General features: G+C 35.7%; 1 pseudogene; it reads right to left on the bottom strand.

Moving 5' to 3' along the window:
* Nucleotides 1–477: 477 nt before the first annotated feature.
* LOC141102546 (uncharacterized) lies at nucleotides 478–1,140 on the bottom strand (annotated as a pseudogene).
* Between the last annotated feature and the right edge of the window lie 15,371 nt (nucleotides 1,141–16,511).

The raw sequence follows: 16,511 nt of genomic DNA, 5'->3' as shown, positions 1-16,511 counted from the left end.
TTTTTCCGACGGATGTTGGCTCAAACTTGTCTTGCATACACATGGTCACACAAAGTTGTCAGAAAATCCGATCGTTCTGAACGTGGTGACGTAAAACACGTACGTCTGGACTATAAACGGGGCAGTGGCCAATAGCTTTCATCTCTTTATTTATTCTGAGCATGCGTGGCACTTTGTCCGTCGGATTTGTGTATACACGATCGGAATTTCCGACAACGGATTTTGTTGTCGGAAAATTTTATATCCTGCTCTCAAACTTTGTGTGTCGGAAAATCCGATGGAAAATGTGTGATGGAGCCTACACACGGTCGGAATTACCGACAACAAGGTCCTATCACACATTTTCCGTCGGAAAATCCAACTGTGTGTACGGGGCATTAGTCTGTTAAATCTTCTTTGTAAGCCTTGAATGTCTTTCAGTGGTCAGGGGCTTTGTAAGGATATCTGCTGTCATATCCTTGGTTGGGCAATAAAGTAACTCAAGAAGACCTTGCTCTTGAAGATCCCTAAGAAAGTGAAACTTCACATCAATGTGCTTGGTTCTTGAATTAACTCCTTCCATGTGCGCAAGTACAAGGCATCCTTGATTGTCCTCATAGATTTCTGTTGGTCCCAACTGTGGTTGACCCAAGTTTGTTAATAACTGTCTTAGCCATATAACTTCTTGACTTGCCTGCGCTGCAGCGACATATTCTGCTTCAGTAGACGACAGTGTAACAGAGAGTTGCTTTCTACTAGTCCAACTGATGGCACCACCTGACAGAAAGAATAAGTAGCCACTGGTAGATTTTCTGTCACTGGTGTCTCCTGCCCAGTCAGCATCCACATATCCTGTTAGGGTGATTTCATCACTTGCTGGTAACTTTAACTTGTAGTGCGAAGTCCCTTTCAGATAGCGAATGATTCGCTTTACAGCATTCCAGTCCTTTTTACTTGGCATCAAAACCCTTCTGCATAGGATTCCAACAGTTGCTGCAATGTCCGGCCTTGTAGCAGTAGTAAGGTACAGCAATTTCCCTATTGCTTTTCTGTATTGAGTATTAGTAGGTAATGGGTTATCTTGACAATTCATCTCCTTTAGGTAGTTGGTTTCCATGGGAGACTTTACCGGTTTGGCGTCTTCCATTCCAAATATTTCAATTATTTCTTGTATTTTGTGTGTTTGGTTCAGAAGAAAGCTGCCATCTTCCTCTCTCTCGATCTGGATACCGAGGTAATTCTTTATGTTGCCAAGATCTTTGGTGTCAAAGTGCAGATTTAGTTTTTTTCAGTATTTCTGCTTCATCCCTTTCTTGCTCAAAACAAATCAGGATATCATCCACATAAATGAGCATATAGACCCATCGATTTGCCAATTTCTTTGTGTATAAGCAGGGGTCTGCTTTACTCCTTAGAAAGTTTTGATGTGTAAGCACTTCATTTATTTTTATATTCCAAGCCCTGGCTGCTTGCTTTAGACCATATATACTCCTGCGAAGTTTGCATACTACGTCTGACCTTTGTTCGTCTTTGAATCCTGGTGGCTGTTCCATGTAAATTTCTTCTGTTAAATCGCCATGTAGAAACTGAAATAAATGGCTTAACTGGGGGCAGGAGGCGGAGCCTAGCAGAGCAGACATTGTTAGAGCTCCACACCGCTGAGGAGAGAAGAGAAGGACAAAGCGGAGCCTGCAGGCTCAAAAGGTATCCATTTGAACCTTTTTGCCCCAGGGAACAAACTGTGAAAGTTTGGGCAGGAAATATGGTACTGGGAGGAAACCGTGGCAGAAATAAAAATCACCTCACAAAGAGCTCACAGGCACTCACTGCAGCTGAAGCAGCTCCAGTCACCTCACAAGATACAGCATCAGGGCGCTCTTCGCTCTCACAGACAGAAAATGTCACAGCAAGACTCTACATTTGAGTCAGATACAGAACAAATCCTCTCACAAACCTTTCCACAAGCCTCCTCAGTATCCCCAGTAATATTATTACAATTTGAAAAGATGCTTCATAAAGCTTTAAAACAAACCTCAGACCAAATAACAAAAAGCCTAACCAAAGAAATAAGAGAGCTGGGAAACCGCACCGCAGCCTTAGAAATAAAAATGGATGAAATTGAAATTACAACCCAAGAAAATATAACAGAATTGGAACAATTAAAAAAAGAGAATTTAATACTTCAAACTAAGCTCGAAAATTACGAAAATAGAGCCAGACGTTCAAACTTGCGCATAAGGGGAATACCTGAAACTGTGACAGACCTGCAATCTACTATTACTGCTCTATTACAAGAACTAAAGCCAGATATCCCTATTGAACGTTTAGAACTGGACAGAGTACACAGAGCCCTCACAGCCAAAAAGAAAGATGGACCCCCACGTGATATAATCACAAAATTTCATTATTACAGAACGAAAGAACAAATACTAATTGCTGCAAGAGAAAAAAAGGAACTTAATTTTCAAGGACACAATTATCACATTTTTGCTGACCTATCCCAACTTACTATTACTAAAAGACGATCCATGAAACCCCAACTAATGGAACTGCAACGCCACAACATTATGTATCAATGGGGCTTCCCCTTTTCAGTCAGATTTAACTACCAAGGTACAATTTACAGAAGCAGATCAGCAGATGAACTACAACAAACCCTTTTAAAATTAAATCTGACAGAACCCACAAGCAGCAACACTCCCACACGCAGAAGAATGGCGTCATCTTCACCTTCAGGCAGCACCCAGAAAATTTCAGAACAAAATGGGAATCATCATTCTCACAAAAGAGGCCGTTATGCCACATCATCCATGGACCAAGAAGATTCAATGGACTGACATCCTAATTCCTGATATCTCTTCATTTATTATACTAAGAGATGGTTCTCTATAAAAAACCTATATTTATAACTGAATGTAACTGCATTCTGATAGTCACACACTGTGTGGGATCATGTTACATTCCAGTTATATTTCTTATTACTTCTGATTCATATAGCCTTATAATATATAAGTGAAATAAGGAAATTCTTGTTCAGTTATATATTATCAGGTAATAACAATAGATGTATTACTTTTTAGGACAAATATGTTCAATAATCCAGAAGTAATGGAAGCTTTTTCTTTCTTTTCTTAAAACAAATATATTATTACCTAACTAGTTCCTAGAATTATGTTTTTGTTTATTCTAATCTGAAGCAATACAACCTCAATTTTATGAGTTAACATATCTAAACAGTTACATATGAATAAAATATGTAATTGTTTACTCTAAAAGGGTTAAAATCCCAAAATAATTCAAACTATCTTCATCAATACCAAAGTTATTAACAGTACCTTTCTAACTGAATTATTTAGCCTAGGGCAAGACTAACCATATACAACCACCCTGGAATAAATAATTTCAACAAAAACTATATTCTGCACTCCAATTAATGAAACATCATTTTGATGTCTTTTGACATAGCACTTCTCTCCTGTAAGCGGAAGATCTGTGTACCCCCATTAGCCCTCCTCATTCTCCCAACCATATTATGTGGGAGTGTGACGAAGGCACTTATTCCCCTGAGAGAGATATTTATTCTCTTTCACGGGTAAATTGTGATTACTTGCAAAAAATAATTTATACAATGTATCATCTAATCTCATATGTTTTTTGTTTACTCTTTACTCCAGAATTCACTGGTTTCTTTTCTATCTATTCATCTCTTCAGTCCACACAGGTTGATCTGTGCAGTCAGCTCTGCATAACAAAAAGTAAGTCAAAACTATTTGATCTATTGCCATGGCACCACTGAATATACTTTCCCTGAATGTTCAGGGAATAAATGTCCCTCAAAAAAGGACCAAAGCCTTCCGTACTTTCCATAACAAGAAGGCTCACATAGTATGCCTCCAAGAAACACACTTCACCAAAGATTCTACTCCAAAATATATTTCTCCTTTTTATCAACAAATTTACACGGCTTCTGCCTGTACCAAGCAAAGGGGAACTCTAATTGCATTTCACCGATCCACACCATTCACCTTATCATCAGAAATTAAAGACCCAGAAGGTAGATACCTGATACTCATGGGTTATATAATGGATACAGCAATCACGGTGATTTCCTACTACACTCCTAACAAACAACCTACACCATTCCTCTCACATATATTACAAGTGATTAATACACACAAAATAGGAACAGTGATAATGTGTGGGGATTCGAACCAGGTCCTCCTCCCATTTCTAGATAAATCACCTTTTACACCATCCAAAATAACCTCTAGATTACCTTTTTCTCAACTTCTTTCCAAATACAATCTGGTAGATTCATGGAGAGAAAGTAACCCAATGAAAAAGAAATTCACTTATTTCTCGCACCCTCATCAAACCTTCACCAGAATAGATCATATTTTTCTAACAATAGGAATGATACCAGAAATTATTGCATCAGATATAATTCCGATTCCGTGGTCTGACCATAATGCAGTATACACTACTATAGCCTCAGCCATACCCAAAGCGCATGACCCAATGTGGTACTTACCGGACATAATGCTCAAACACCCACTACATCAGATGGCTATTGAACAAGCTTTAAAGGAATACATATCAATTAATAATACAACAGACATCTCCCCAATAACACTGTGGGAAGCTCATAAGCCTGTCTTGCGTGGTACAATACAAAGACAAATGGCACTATTTAAACGGGAACGCAAAAATCTAGCAAAAAAACTAGAACTCAATTTTAATGCAGCCTACATATCATTTCAAGATAATCCATCTCAGAGTACAAAATCTCATCTGGAAAAATCTAGATTGGAATACGATCTATTTCTCACTGAGTCAGTTGATAAATCCCTCAAACGCTCCAAACACAATTTCTACATGAATACAAACAAACCAGGTACATATTTGGCTCAGGCATTAAATTCAACTAACAAATCTTTCAAACCAATACGTTTGAAATGATCAAAAAATGTTTACACTTGTAATCCAGTTAAAATAGTCCATAAATTTCACTCACATCTCGCAACTTTATACAAGACAAACAATGAATTTAATCCTACAGAGGCTGAATCCTTCTTCTCAAAAATAACCTTACCTGAGTTATCTCAGAATCAAAAAAGCAGTTTGGATGAGCCTATAACTATAGATGAAGTTGCTAATGCCATAAAAGACCTAAAACTTATCAAAAGACCAGGCCCAGACGGCTACTCGGCTTTATACTATAAAACATTCTCAGAAATACTCTCTCCCATTCTCACTGAAACTTTTAACAAACTTCTAGATGGACATTCTTTTCGGCAAGAAACACTAATGGCAATTGTTTGTATGATCCCAAAACCCCTTTCTGATGATACTTCCTGTGTGAATTATCGGCCTATCTCTCTGTTAAACCTCGATATTAAATTATTAGCAAAAATAATAGCAAAACGCCTCAATAGCATTATAGGAAAATTAATACATAGAGATCAAGTAGGCTTAATGCCAAATAGACAGGCAGGTGATAATATACGCAGGGCAGTGTTATTGGCACATATTGCTAAAAAACGGAAAATCCCTTTATGTTTTCTATCTCTCGATATTAAGAGGGCATTTGACACAGTATCCTGGCAATATAGGCAATATTCATTACAAAAATGGGGTTTTGGACCCCACTTTTTAACATGGATCAAAGCATTATATAATAAACCCAAAGCCTATATAAAATATGCTGGATACAAATCTGAAGCCTTTAATATCGAAAGAGGTACCCGACAGGGTTGCCCATTATCTCCCTTATTATTTGCCCTTATACTCGAACCCATGGCCCAATACATCAGAACAAACCAAACTATAACTGGCATTGAAGTAGGAGGTATTACACACAAATTATGTATATTTGCTGACAATATATTACTTTTTCTATCATCACCACAGGTCTCTGGTCCTAACTTAATACCAGCTCTTGATGGATTTGCAGCCCTATCCGGCCTTATGATTAATCCTAAGAAATGCCTAGTGCTTAATATTTCACTCACAAACATGGAATTGATCCCGGCTAGGGCTGCACTCCCATTCACATGGGCAGAAAAATCAATCCCATATCTTGGAATTAATTTAACAGCATCTCATTCTGACTTATTCTCAACCAATTATCCTCCTGTATTAAGACAGATCACAAATCTAATAAAACAATGGTCGCAACTTCCTTTATCCTGGATAGGGAAGATTAATGCAATCAAAATGACTATTCTACCCAAATTGCTTTATCTATTCAGAGCCCTCCCTATTCCAATTCCTTCCTATTTTTTGAGAATAGTACAAAAAAGAGCAACTTTGTTTATATGGGGCTCTTCTAAACCACGTATACCTATACACACACACTACATCTTCCCAAAAATAAAGGAGGCCTGGGATACCCTAATTTTACTAACTACTACAGAGCAGCACATTTGGCCAGTCTGTCCAAATACCATGCAAAACAGGAAATCCCATTATGGGTATTTATAGAGGCTTCAGAAAATGACCCTCTATTAATATCAAATTTATTATGGCTTGATCCTAAAGACCGCTTTAAAAATCCCATAACTAAACACTTCTTATCTCTCTGGGATAAACTAAAAACCAAATATCAGTTACAATCTCCACACAATCCTCTCCTTTCTTTTATCAGAAATCCGGCCTTTTATCCGGCATGGATCTACCCAAATTCTTTTAAAGCTTGGACAACATCAGGCATTCAGACACTAAATGACTTCATAGCATCTAAATCATTCCTTTCATTCCCATCGCTTAGAGAAAAATATGATCTACCAAACTCTGAGATATTTAGATATCTCCAAATCAAAAATTTCTATACACCATTCCTAAAGGGGGATACACCATTATCCCAATTATCCATTTTTGAATCAATCTGTACAAAAGATCCATTTGCTAAAGGTACAATTTCATCACTTTATAATCAATTATATGGAGTAGCAAATCTTAATAGACCCTCTTACGTTCAGAGGTGGGAGGAGGACCTGGGACGAACTTTAGAAGACACGGACTGGTCTAATATATGGCTCACATCTAAGTCATCTTCACCCAACATCTTAGCACTGGAGACAAATTATAAAGTCCTAACTCGCTGGTACCTTGTACCCGCTAGAGTGGCAAAATATTCACCTAATACCTCAACTCTTTGTTTTCGAGGATGCCCAGAAATAGGCACATATTTACACATATGGTGGACGTGCCCAGTAATCCAAACCTTCTGGAAGGAAGTCTTCGTGATTGCATCTAAAATATTTAAAAAAATAATACAACCAGATCCATATTTAACTTTACTTAATCTAAAACCGGAATGGTTAACACTCTCTCAATTCAAACTTATGATCCAACTAATAACGGCTGCAAAACAAACAGTGGCCAAGGCATGGAAATCTCCTACATTGGTACTAGCAGAAACAATTCACAGAATGAATAATACAATGTCCCATGCTAAGATGGTAGCCATCGATCAAAATCAAATTCCAAAATTTGAAAAACTTTGGCATCCTTGGATAAAACAACAGTTCCTGTCAAATTTCAATGACTCTGTCCTGTTGCCATGGTAACAGATTAAATGACTTACAGAGACACCCATTCTAAGGCTTCAAAGAGAACTAAAAAGAATAATAAACTGACGAGCGGGACAACCTTGTGGACCATACTTCTACCTTTCAACCCTTTTTCTTCTTTCTCTTTCCTTTTCTCCACCTTACGATTAAAGCTCATTATCAGAATTTATTTGACCTATATACACTCTACTTGTAAACAATATGTATAGTAGGTATAAATCATTTAAATACCTACAAAAGTAACTAAGGAAATGATATATATCTTTAATTTAGGTTTACGTGAACCCAATGTTTAATATTTGAAATTTCATGATATTTACCTATATAAACCCTACTGTAAAACAATGAGCTTACTTTATAGATCCTTGTAAACTTACTTTATGTATCTTTATAACATTGTATACTCAATAAACTTCTTTTGACAAGGAAATAAATGGCTTAATATTGTATAAAAAGCCTTCAATAATAATGATTCTCGTGAGATGAATTTTGGAATTATTTCTGTTTGAGTTAGCTTAAATCAAACTGTGTGTTTTATTGTACACACATAAAACTTGGAAAATACTTACAAAAATAGTACATTCATATTCAGAATTAGTGTTGTTTCATATATGCAAAAAATGTTCAAATATAGTTCATTTGTTTCAAAGATCTGAAAAAAGTTCTTAAAGTCATTAGACCATGTGCTTCCTTTTGTATTAGCTCTTCAAAGATGGCTGATTAACTTCTTGTGTCCTGGAAGGAATTCTGTGTGTCTTGAATAGGTGTATGTAACTTGGAACAGGAGATGTGTGTAAAGAAAGAGGCAGAAGACTGGATTCCTTGTGATTATATGAACTCAGTCTTTCAAATTTGCGCCCAAACACAAATCCCTCCCATACACTCCCCTTTCTCCTCCTTCCTAAGAGTGGGGGCTAACAGAGAGCAACATCTGTTTTTAACTTTACCAAACCTTCTAAACATGAAACAAGATATATGTGAGAGACTATAAGACCACTTAAAACATAAACGCATAAATCAAACAGAGTATCGGTTACATAGGAAGATTTTCAACCCATACATATATTATTTACAAAATCCATCAAATTCTGACAGGTTCTTGACCTGCATTTTCAGTCAATGAGTCACCATCTGAATATCATTAGCTCAAAGTCCTATCATTCACACAATTATGGAAAATGCATATTCTTTTTAATAAAGCCAATTAAAATTTAGATATTAAGAATATAACATTCCCCTCTGAAATATGAATAACAATCATATTTTCAAGGTTTAAATTCATACATAGCATCCATGTCCCATTCATACTGACTTTGATCCAATAACTCCAAATGTATTTCCATCACCAACCGAGTTTGCAATACCAAAACCCATCTTTCTCTTAAGCTTATTTTGCAATAAATCATCTCCTTTCTTGATTTCATTTCTAATTCGATAATATATTTTTTTCATTCTAAACATCAAACATAACTGGAATATAATGAATAACATAATAATAATAAAAAGAATAACTATAGGATGTGATAAAATATTTCCTGCTGCTGAGGTTATTGAAGTTTTTCCCCAAATTGATATACTATTACTAAATTTTTTCCACCAATTACTTCCTGAAAATTCTGACCATTGATGAGATATCTCTTGCAAATTACCTTATTCATGTTTAAACAATATTTCTGCATTCTGAAGTTCCTTAGCCAAAGCTATCAATAAACCTTTATCCTTATAAATTACATTTGCCCATTCTTCCCAAGGAAATTCATCTATCTGAGATATATTATATTGTGTGGGAAGAGCACTTACATTTTTCATAAGCATATTTGTTAAATTTGTTCTAAACCCATTAATACTTATTGCTACAATATCTCCTTCTATACAATACAAGCCTTGATTTAGGTTTTCTGTATTTGTACAAGAAGAGAAAAAAGTTTTAACCCTTTCTGTATCTGACATGATCTGAAAACAAACCTTTTTATCTACACGAGTAATTAATTCAGAAATTGTTTCAACTTCTTCTATTCTTGCTGAATAATATACATATATATATATATGTATTATATATATATATAATATACATAATGTATGATTATGATAACAAGAATGAAAAATACTTTTATCTTGATTAGGTAAACAGATAACTTTAGACTGAAATTGTAAACATGATGACAGATCTAATTGTTCTAATTCAGAATTTTCATTGTTAAATGCAAAATCTGTATACTGTAATTTATAATACAATAATTGTGTATTGCTGACGGGTAATCCCAAGACAGTGATTGGAACCAAAATTTGTTCTTGTCCTGCTATTGGAATCATAGAAGAACTATAACAAACATCCTGTTTACATCCTATCCATTTATTTACCCATAAATCTGTATGATTTATAGCATATACATATTCTCTGGGTAAATTCTGTAAAATGCCAAGAGGGGTTATTCCACTCTGAAATGCTTGTGCAATTATTTTAAAATTAGTGGAATATTCAGTCTGGATCTCTAAACATGCTTTGGCAATATGAGAATGTTGTTCACTTAACATTAAATCAAGAGTAATATTTTGAAGATGTAAAATAGATGGACCCATTATATTAACTGTTTTAATAACCATATTTTCTAAAATTTCATTTAAATTTCTCTGTATTTTAATCCCGTTACTACCCACTAAACCAGCTGTCTCAAGATCAGACTTTAAAGTATTAATGTCCATACTATTAGTAATACTCACAATTGTGCCAATCCCTCCTAAAATACCTTCAACAATACCACGCTTATTTCTGTTATGATTTCTATTATTAATTCCAAACCATCTTTCAATACCCAATTCCATATTAACCAAATGTCCTTGACATTGTGGAAACCTTGTAGAAATTTTCCATTCTGAAACATTAAAGTTCCACAATATAATGACAAACTTTCCCTCTCTCAAAAGAGTTCTGGATTGAAAATGGTTAATCTGAAATGGATTTGCTGAGACACTTTTCTTACCAACACATGGCGTTTTCCTAGGAGACCTTACAACAACACTTGCCTTCGCACATTTCATTGGATAATTTACTATTGATATGCAACATTCACATATACCAGTATCATTCAAAGATACTCTCATTTGTTGATAAACAAATGTACTATTGATCCAATTCACACTACCATAAATTCCTTTATGAATTATCATAGTAGAACTGTGAAGAAAACTTCCCAAAAATTCATCATTCCTTTTCCAAGTTACCAATGAATCTTGAGGTACATATATTTTTGTTTTACATATCAAATACAAACTCTCTTTATCTTCCAAAATATTTAAAGATTGTTACCTTTTACAAATACTGACCAAAAACTCCCCAATATATTACATTCAAAAGTTCCGGGTTCTGTTGTTTAACCTATAAGATCCCAGCATTTTAACAAAATTTGTTTTGGATTCTATTTTAACGTTTACCTCAACATTATTTCTACGAATGAAATATAATTCCATACAGCAATCATATCCCTGTCCTACAAATACATATCCATACAATTCTTCAGCTGTATTGTTATCAACGTATCTAGAATTATATTCTGTCATTTGTATTAAGATCAATATCTTTATCACTCTTGTCCTCTGTATTAATATCAATGTCTTTATCACTTTTATCATCTATATTGATATCAGTATCTAGATCTCTTTTGTCTCTGAATAATGTAATGACTTTGTTGTGTAATTTTTCAATCCTGTTAACCTCTGCATAGCTGGAACAGTTTGTGATATATTTTACCACAGATAAAAATTGTCACTAGGGAAAAGATGAATCCTGTGATGATGATAAATCTTCTCTCTTTAACACTTTCTTTTGTTGAACTGTCATCTTTCTTCTTTTTTGGAATCCATGATTCCTCCAGGTTAATGAAATATAATTCATTTCTAGGAAAAATAAAAGCAGCATCATTTATCTCAGAATATTACATTTGTTATACCCACATTTTTATTTATACATGCTTTTTCACTAAATTGAGAAATCCTTGAACTAGTACCATTGTCCCTTGAACATCCAAGATGTCAAATGGACCTTCCCAATTACTTTGCCATGTTCCACTTCTCCTGAAACTTTAGTTCCGCCTGTGACGTGTATCTCACCATCTCTGGGTGTGACCTTACACATGGCAACTCTTTGATCACCATATTTCTTTCTGTATAAACTTATGCTAACAACATCTAATTTTTGATTTAAATAAATCTTTCCATTCTTAATTATCAATCTTGATAAACCGTTTATCTTGAATAAAAGATAATTTTGGTTTTAATAATAAAATAACAAAATGTTACAAGAATCAGATATGTGTGTGTGGATGTAACAACAGTTCTCATGCTGTGTATGTGTCTTGTGTATACTGGAGTGAATGTCTGTTGCAACATCTGCTGTAATGTATGTCTGCCAAAAAACTCTGTTACGGGCATTCTACTCCTAAAAAAACAAACCCCCTCCTTTTCTTATTCAGAAAGGTTCTTTTTTGTCTTGTAGTCCCACAGATGCAGACACTCAGACACTCTCAAATTCCTAAGGGTGGGGCTATGAGCTCTGTGAGTAACCATTTAACTTATACAATCTACAAGTTTCTTTAAACTTCTAAAACAAATACTACATATCAATATATATACAAATTGTCTCTTAATAATCTCCTAAACAAGGGATATTGTAAAATAAAGAAATTATGATCTTTTAACTCAAACTTAAAAATGTGTGGAAGAACCATTTTTTTCATACAAGTAACTGCATGTAACACAATTCTGTTCAAATTGTCCTGTATCACCTATAACCAATACACTCTTATGCAAAAGGAGCACAAAATACCAAAAAGAAATATCATTTTCTGAATGATATTCAATACCTTTAAATAACATCCTAATATCCCTTCTCAAATCACAAGCATTGCAGTACAATACACTTCAGAGGGACACTAACAATCCTTGCTGTGTATTGCCAACAAAACGTTCATTGTGTAACAAGTGACAAAGTAAATTCTTCCTGTCATTAATTCAAATGAAGAAACTAAAAACACTATACCTGCAAACTGTGAATGATATGATACATGAAATCTCTGTCCTATTCCCAAGATTTTACACATTACCTGCATGATTTTACCTATAAAATGGAATCCTCTGCCACTACTGAGGTTTGCTAGTATACCCCAAACTAGAAAAACATGATTAATCAATATCCTAGCAATAATTAAAATATCTTTGTGCACAAATTAGGCAAGATGTAATTACTCTGTCTACTGTCTTTTCCAATTTGTCCCAATAGAATTTCTCTATTTCTCTAAGAATTTCAAGCAATTTTTGCTTACCAATGTGCTCTAAACTGTCATAGTTAAATTTAGTGAATTCCACCTGTAGGTGTTGTGGTATATTAAAATATAGAAAATCCATCTAAGTCATGATATTAGATCCAGTTATCATTAACCAAAATATAGATCTTATATCACCCGATGAGGACTCAAAAGATTGATTCAACTTTTAATCCTCTGAAAACGAAGGAAAATCTTATATTTGTTTTTTCCACAACATAATTTTGACCATATTCAGGTTAAAATCACTAATTCTCCATACAAATCTGCATCCTTTGCTAATTGAGTACAAAGCTGTTAATTACCCCCTTTTCAGGTGAACTAAACCTCTCAATGTTCCATCTGAACAAAAAATAAAAAATTAAAATCATAATAATCATAACTGGGAAAAATTAATAAAAAATTAATAATCCAAAGGATTATCCTTGAAAATACTAAAAATAGATCAAATAAAAAACAAATCTCTGAACCTCAAATCATAACCTTATTTTCCATAGCAAAGAATCAATAACCAGAAAATCCTTACCATCCATGCAGTTCATTTAAGGACTGCTAACATTGTTTTTCACAGTGTTATATGATACATAGTGATACCTTTCCTGTCTTAATGAACTATTTGCAGTTTGCAATCTTTGCATTTGGGTCTTAAAAGGGAAATTAGTTTGATTATTATGGCCTCTATACCTCAAATGAATACACCAGCGCACAGAATACACTTCATAGCGTCTTGGCATTGTTTTCGGGTAATACAACCTCTTTTGTATATCATTATTATTAGCCATCACACAAAACCTAGCTATGTGACCCTCTCTTTTGCAAACTAAACATTTAAGAGTTGTTTTTTTTGCATATACCTTTCTTTGAGTATATGGCGATGAAAATTTAAATTTCTGTTGAATATTACTATTATTCAAATCAACAGACTTCACGCTTTCATTGTCTGAGGAAATATTAACCTCCTCAAATGACTCCACTGAGTCAAATCCAGAATCAGCATCATTATCCCTCGCCTCTGACTTTGTCACATGTTCATAAGCTAAACACTGAGCATGTGCAGAAGACTGAGCTTGCAATAATTGCGTTTTAAGCAAACTTATAACATTCTCTTGTTCAATTTCTTTCTGAGTTAAAAAAGCAATACAACTTTCTTTTTCTTTAAACGATTCCAATAATGCATTCATTTTATGTTCCAATTTACCTTTCTCAATCAGTAGCTGTTCAATATGTAAATTCTCCTGTGTTTGTGCAATTTCTGTTACACTTTGCCTTTGTTTTCCTGGCATATCAAAAACCATTGCATTGAAAACTGTAACTAATTTCATCACATTGCTTAATTTTCTCTTAGATTTAGCTAATGAAAATCTATTCTTCTCAATTTCTTTATTTGCCTGTAGGCATTGATTATACATTGATTGCCATAACTTAGTGTCTGAAATATAACTGGCTATACCTTCAAATTCTAAATTACTTTCTTCAGCTATAACATTTATAAATTCCATATTTTGGTACTCACCGAATATAAAAACTTTTCCGTTTTCCGCTGGACTCTAATTAAAGCGTCTGTCAAGACTTCTGATCCAAAATTTCTCTGGTCTTCATGCAATCAAACATCAAAAACATCAATCTAGCGATTCTTCTAGGTTCTTTCAATAATTGCAAAGTTTTCTCCTGTTCATCACATTTCCTTCCCCTCTGATCAACGGAAGAACGTGGCAAAAACTTCTGACGATTGAAACTGGCTGGCGTCCGCCAATGAAATAAATGGCTTAATATTGTATAAAAAGCCTTCAATAATGATGATTCCCTGCTCTGACCCTATCACTGCCTACATGACTCTCTATCCCTCTCTGTCCTCCTCATTTCAGGACCTCCAGGATCCTGCTAGTTTCTTCCTCCTGTAGGAAGCTGAGTTCCAGCCGGTCTATGCCTGGGTCAGTCATATCTGTGGGGGGATCTTTCTATGTACACACAGGACTTTGATGCTCACCAATGCACAGAGCAGCCTCAGCCTTGGAGGAGAGGGAGTGATAAGCAGGCACGTCTACAGGGATCCCGGGAATGCCAAGCTGCATATAAGCTGGGTAGTGTTGTCACTGTGATTTGTCCCGCCCTGCCTCTCTGTGTGCTGGGATGCCAGACCCCGGCTTTATTACCTCCCCCCTCCTCCAATCTCAGCTTCCCTGCACACACAGCTCCTACAACTTTGCACCAGCAGCCAGGACACAACTGCAGACTGACAGTCTCCACTGCCAATCTGTGTGGAGCTTGGCACATGCAGCCACGCTGTTCCTTGTCAGAAGCACGCCGCCTCACATCTCAGCACCTGAGGACGAGAGCAGGGCAGAGAATCACTCAGCCGGCCGGGACTAATTGCGGCTTGATGTACATGCGCCCCGAAAATGAAGAAAAAGTCCCTCCTTTACGCTCACTTCCTGGGCCCCTATTTTGACCTGATGGGGCCCAGGAAACTGTATTTGCATCCCCCCATAAGCAAGTAGGAACGGGGAGACGTTTAGAAAGCTCTACTTTTAAATTCAGTGAAGAACAGTAATGCTGGCGTCCCTGCTCACGAGTGCCCCCTTCATATGGCGCCCATGGCACTTGCCATATGTGCTATACCTTGGATACACCACTGTGCATAGGGCACAAAAGCATTTTTTTAGGGGTGGACCATGTGTGTTCTATACATGTATTTATGCTTTGGTTACTTACCACCCTGTGGAGGGAGGTGATGTATTCCCCCATGGAAAGTGTTGGAAGAGGTGGAGACTTAGAAAAGAAGGGGGAGGGTGGGGTGGGGGTAGTAAAGGGAAAAAGGAGAAAGAGAGAATGAAAGAGGTTAAAGGGAAGAGTAGTTGGCCTTGGGTATATGGAGTGACCCAGATACCTGAAATGATGCAAAAGAACATGTTGAATATATAACTATAGCTGTAAAATTACATATAATATACACTAAAATGTAAATATTAAATAACTGTTTGAACCTCAATTTCTTCATTGAGGCCATGGGGTGTTAAAGTGTTGAGAGTATAGATCCAGAAAGTTTCCTGTCTACATAGATGTTGGAATCTTTCAGCTGGTGTATATTTATCTGGTATACATTCAATGATCCATACTTGAAGAGCAGAGATGTCCTTAGAATGATGTATGTTAAAGTGTCGTGACACACTATATTGGGGACTACCCTTCTTAACTGCCCGTCGATGTTCCCCGTAGGGCTCTAATGGTTCTGTCAACATATAGCAATCCACATGGGCAGGACAGGCAGTGCACAACATGTGTCATGGAGCAATTGTAAAATGAATTAAGGATGAATGTTTTGTCATTGACCACAAAGATTTTTTTACCATGGTGAACATGTGAGCAAGTGAGGCACAGAGTTTTATTGATACATGCCTATTAGGGGGATTAGTGTTAGTTGCTTTAGAATTTTTTGGGGGGTGAGATTTTATTTTGCTAGGCGCAATTTTACTTTTAACATTAGGTGCCCTCTACGGTATGCAAATTTAGGTAATGTAGGAAGGGACATGGTTAGATGAGGATCCTGTGTTAAAATGGACCAATGTTTTTTTGAAGACCTTTTCCATTTTCTTATGGCTGCCGTGATATTGTGTGATGAATCTCATGGCGGGTTCCAAAG

The sequence above is a fragment of the Aquarana catesbeiana genome, linkage group LG07 (genome assembly GCF_042186555.1).
Source record: "Aquarana catesbeiana isolate 2022-GZ linkage group LG07, ASM4218655v1, whole genome shotgun sequence".
NCBI classification, from domain to species: Eukaryota; Metazoa; Chordata; class Amphibia; order Anura; family Ranidae; genus Aquarana; species Aquarana catesbeiana.
The sequence above is the reverse complement of the archived record's forward strand: the minus strand, read 5'-3'. Positions and strand labels throughout refer to the sequence as shown.